Genomic DNA, 5,828 nt, shown 5'->3' with positions numbered 1-5,828 from the left:
GTGACTCTACACTTTTTCTATCTCTACACAGGAGCGACCTCTTCCTTTCCCCGGTTGAAGCGCTACTTCCTCTGCAACAGCTGCCATGTAGACTTAAGAAGAAAGAGAATCCGCCCGTTTCGTGACTTCCGGGTTCATTTTTGAGGCCATTGCGAGCTGTAGAGTGGTCCGCAGAGATTTTGGACTCCAGCTCCCAGAAGCCTCAGCCACGCTGGCCAATGCTGAGGGATTCTGGGAGCTGAAGTCCAAAATCCCTTAAAGGGACAACTGCCTAAGTCTGAAGACGAAGACCCAGCCCTCCACCAGGGTGGCCGACTCAGCGCCTGCTTAAAAAGCGCCTCAACGCCCCGTTCAGCCCTGTTTACCTGAAGGACTTGGCTTCAGGTATACTTGAACAAGTCGGCTTCAACGAGATGTAGTTTTGGCTTGGACCAGGTCGAGGGCGTGACGGCCGTAAAAGGGGGGTCAGGCACTGTTTTGGTCAGCTTTCCCTGAGGGTGGGGTCCTAAGAGTGGGCCGAGAGCAGAGCAGGCAAACCCATGCTTTCTTACTAAGGGAACGCATTGCTTGACATAAACAAAAGGTGACCTTTATTTCAAATGAACTCAGTGAGCACAGCTACAGACATTTATTAATGTTCCCAAAAACCTTTATTCCATTTATTTATAATCATGCATATTATTTATTTATTTATTTAGGTATTTATACCCCGCCCTTCAGCCCTAATGGCTCTCAGGGCGGCTTACAATATTATTTTTAATCAGACAGTTCCCTGCCCTCAGGCTTACAATCTAAAAGACACAAAACAAAAGGAGAAGGGAATGATGGAGGGAAAAGGGATGAGGTCCAGTGGTTCTTCTCTCCCTCTGAGGCCTGGACCAAGGCAGATGGAGGGAGGGCTCTTCCTTCTTCCAGGCTAGTCCTGATGGAGCTGGACCTGCCTGGTCAACTCCCTCTCAGGCCGGAGGATGGCAGTTAATATATCATACAAAACTGCCTGGTATTTGGGCATGTTGTTGGTTTACCTCTTCAAGTAGCTCTGGAAGGTATCAGGCGCAATGTAAAGCATCCAAACCAGCCTAAGGCCATAACTCTAGCAGTGGCTTTGCTGGGTGTGTGTTTGTGGACCACACCAGATGATACCAAGGAGATGACTGACACCTGTTTGGATCCTCGTTCCCCTTCAGCGTAGGAGGGACATGGGTGCTCCTTCCCCAGGCCTCCTCCTCAGGGAGAAAGCCCGGGAATGGAGGAGCAGGAGGGAGTGGACGTGGTTGGTAGTGGAGGTGAGAGGTGCACACACACACCCAACCATCAACCAGGGTTGTGGTGATGCTGCCCAAGTGGCAGGTTTCAGGTGGCAGGAGGACCTGGATCAATGGAAGCAGCTGCACAAATGGAACTCTGGTCACCTGCCGTTTCCTTCTGCCTCCTCAGCAAATGGGGAGGAAGAGGGAGGCAGAGCTCATCTGCCTGACTTGTTGTCCTCTTCGCTGTCCCTTAGCAGAGAGGAGCCAAGCAGGTTCTGTCAGTGGAGCCACCTGGTGGGCTCTGGCCAGGGCTTGTGGGTGGTGTGTCTTCAGGGTGGTCAGGGTCCCTTGGGGGGTGTAGGCAGGGGCTCCATCCTACCTTCTTCCAGAGCCAGGTAAGGCATTGCCCTCCTCCCACCCCATGCCTCCACACATGAAACCTGGCCACACTGCCCATAGTCTGCCCCCCCTCCCCAGTTAACTCTTCCCATCAATAGTCAAGTGTTTTTTTCCAAGCTCTGCAGCCATGTTCAGAAACTGCCCATAGGTCCCTGAGGCAGCTTCCTCCCTAGGCTTCCTTCCCAGGAAGAAAGCTCAGAAATGGAGGAGCAGGTTGGGTGTGCACATGCTGGCACACGTCCTTCCCACACCAGGTGACAGCATAGTTAGGGACTCCACTGAATTGTGGCCTTGTAATACTAAGGCCTGTTACAGACTGCCAAGATAAAGCTGCTTCGGGTCTCTTTGGAGGTATGCTGTTTAAATGATGCATGCACCCTAAGAATTCAGAAGCTGCACCAAAGCTGCAGTCCAGTGCTTAGGAATGGAGTGTGGCTTTGGCGCGACCTCCGGACTCTTAGGACCCGTGCATCATTTAAATAGCATACCTCCAAAGAGACCCGAAGCAGCTTTATTTTGGCAGTCTATGGCAGGTTACTGCTAAATTAAGTCTGAGTGGTTGCGGAATGTACAGAGTAGACAGCGTTCTCAGCTCTGCTGCCTGTCTTTTTGGGAACACTAGAGATTAACTAGTTCATAAAGCATCGAAGTCACAACAATGATTATACTAGGCTGTCTGATGTTCTCTTTTTCAGTGAAAAGGTGATTAGGATTTTAAAAAATGTATCAAAAAACATTCCCAGGAAACATATCCTTATTTTCACTGACACATTGCCTTCCTGGTACTAAAGGAGTATTCTATTTACCAAGCAACAGAAGTATTTGCAGGTGAACCTTGTGCTTGTACAGCCTGAATGATTGATGAATATTATTACCTTGTTTTCAGGCCCTTGGGCATATTGTCCCGTTTAAGCACCTGCAATTACAAGAGACTTACTGTTGCTTTAAACATATTCTGTAATTGACATATGCACTCCACAATGAGATCTGATTTATTCTTTATAGAAGCTACCAGGAAAAAAATCCAGAAAAATACATTAGGAAAATAAATACTTTTTAGGAAAAATAGAACTGATACTGGGAACTTATTTCAACATATGTCTGTGTAATTTAAAATGTATCTTATATTTTAGCATGCTAAAATTTGTACTATTGTGAGATATATTCATGTCTGTTACCATTCTTTACTCTTAGACATTTCGCCCAGCTGCAATGTTGATCGAAAGATCCTCAGATTTTGGAAAGACTTGGCAAGTATACAGATATTTTGCCTACGACTGTGAAAATTCATTTCCAGGTGTCTCCATTGGACCCATGAAGAAAGTAGATGACATTATTTGTGATTCCCGGTATTCTGATATTGAACCTTCCTCTGAAGGAGAGGTTGGTGGTCCTTTTGAAATGCCTAGTGTTTTTGATATAATAATCTTTATAATACTGACAACAACACATCATGTTTGTCTCTTTATTTTTTTAATTTTTCCAAAAAAAATTATTACACCGTGCATAATACATATTATACAATCATGTTTCATATTGTAATTTTCTCCCACCCAAATAAGAACACAGCATAGAGAAATTTACAATCCAATCAAACTAACAGTCGGTTTCGGAAATATGGAAAATATTATTGATTGTATTATTAACTTCTTCATACCCCATTTTACCTTTGACATTCTTAATTACTACATCCCATTTGTCTTCCCATGGTTCTTTATTGCTTTCCCCAATATATTTTAATCTTCTTTCCCTGAGGAAGTCGAATAGTATATATTCTTCTATATATTTAAATAAGTAAGCCTTGTTCCAGTTTGATTTGTTTCTCCATCCATAAGCAATCACTGCAGGAGCAACTTTTAGAAACTGTTTTGTTACATACTTTTGATTATTGTTCAATCCTAATTCCCCTAAATTGAGAGCCAAGCAATTTTCTTTACTTAATTGTATTTCTGTCCCTATAATTGTATTTATCTGTTGCTTAACCTCAGTCCAAAATTTTTGTACAAATGGACATTCTCACCACATATGAATATATATATTCCTTTAATGCCACATCCATGCCAACGTTTGGATTGAAATTTGTCATTTGTAAATGCTAATTGGTGTGGTGTCTTTTCCGATCATTTTCATTTGTTGTTCTTTTACATTTGTGTTTTTAATTTTAACAGTTTCTTGTAGCCAAATTTTAATTTTATCTATGTCGATCAATAAATCTTTTTCCCAGGTCATTGTCAACCCCTCTATCATTCTAAATTGGGTTATTAACATATTCTTATAAATTGTCTCTATTAGTCCTTTACCCCCATCTAATTTTTTTTTAATTATTTCTTCTAATAATTCATTTTGGTCATCAGTATTTAATTGTGTTTCCCCTAGTAATTTTATTATGCCTTTTATTTGAATCCAATATTGCTTACCTATTAAAATAGTTAATTTTTCTTCCTGAATTCGTGCCCCTGTTAAATCATACAAATCTCCAATTATTTTAAATCCCTTATTCTTTAATTTTTTAAATTATCTTTCCAAGATCTTGAGTGTTACTTTTATTTAAATATTCAGTTGGTAGCCACTTCCTATTTTTTATACCCAGGTTTTTACTCCACTTCTCCCATATTTTATAATTCGCCCTCATTGGACCAATTCTTTTCCCTTTTTCTCCCCCCCCCCCCATGTTTTCCCCTAAAAGATAGAGACAAACTCCATTTGATTGCTCTGTCTTTCTAATTTAACCCACTTTGTATTATGATTATATTCTACCACTATCATTGTTAGCAATTGAACCGCCTCAAAATATAATTCAAGTGATGGAACTTCCCATCCTCCATTACTTTGATGCTCATAAAATAATGCCTTAGATAACCTGGCTTTTTTATTCCCTGCTATCCATTTTAATATTGACCTGTCCCATTTCTTTAAAACTTTACTAGGAATTGTTTCTGGGATAGTTTGAAATAAATATAAAAACTTTGGTAGTACCATCATTTTGAACATTCTAGTTTTTGTTAGCATTTTCCAAATTTTACTTGTCCATTTAGAAATTTGATTATTAATTTTTCCCCATAATTGATTATAATTGCCTTGTACAATATTATCTAACTTAGTTGGTAAATTCACACCTAAATATCTCATATTTTTAACCCCCAGTTTCAATCCTGACACAATTTGGGTTTCTATTTGTTCCCACCAATTCGTATTCATAAACATTATCTCTGATTTATCCATATTAAATTTATGTTGAGAAATGTTTTTAAATTTCTGAAATATTTCCAATAACTTGGTTACATCTTGATTTGCTTTCTGTGTTACTATCAGAGCATCATCTGCAAATAAGTTCAGCTTAATCTCTTCTTTATTTATTTTATATCCCTTTATCTCTTCTGCATCCCTAATCATATTTGCAAACGGTTCCATTGCTAATATAAATAATAAAGGAGAAAGTGAGCAACCTTGCCTTGCTCCACTTTTTATTTTAAATTTTCTTGATTTCTCTCCATTTATCATGATTTGTGCTTCTGTATAATTATATATTTCTTTGATGGTTTCACTAAACCTTTCCCCTACAGACATTTGAAGCAAGGAAAGAAGAGAAAATGTCTGGCTACATCACTGCTCCAACTTAAGTCTGGTGACAAAGACCCAGTCCTCCAAGGTAACAGAGTCAGCACCTGCTTAAAAAGTGCCTCAACCCCGTTTACCCGAAGAACTTGGCTTCAAGTATACTTGAGCAATTCGGCTTCAACGAGATGTAGTTTTGGCCCACCGCTTGGACTAGGTCGAGGGCATGACAGCTGAAAATGGGTCAGGCACAGTTTTGGACAGCTTTCCCTGAGGGTGGGGTCCTAAGAGCGGGCTGAGAGCTGGCAAACCCATGCTTTGTTACTAAGGGAACGCATTGCTTGACATAAACAAAAGGTGACCATTATTTCAAATGAATTCAGTGAGCCCAGCTACAGCCCAGCTACAGCCATAACATCGCTTCTCCTGTGTCTTGCAAAGAGATCATGTGTTGCAGCTGCATTTTGGAAAAGAAATAAGACTCTTTCTTCTGCTGTGCTGGAAGTCAACGTTACAATGGAAGAATATATTATGTTTTTCTCTGGGTTGGCAATAACGTCAGCAGTACTTCTTTGCTTCTGCAGAGGTGGAGGAAATACAACGTTTTAAAGAAGAAATAAGCTG

This window comes from Sceloporus occidentalis, unplaced genomic scaffold (genome assembly GCF_023333645.1).
Source record: "Sceloporus occidentalis isolate IW3139 unplaced genomic scaffold, rSceOcc1.0.p SCAF_5, whole genome shotgun sequence".
Lineage (NCBI taxonomy): Eukaryota > Metazoa > Chordata > Lepidosauria > Squamata > Phrynosomatidae > Sceloporus > Sceloporus occidentalis.
Note: the sequence above shows the minus strand (reverse complement) of the source record.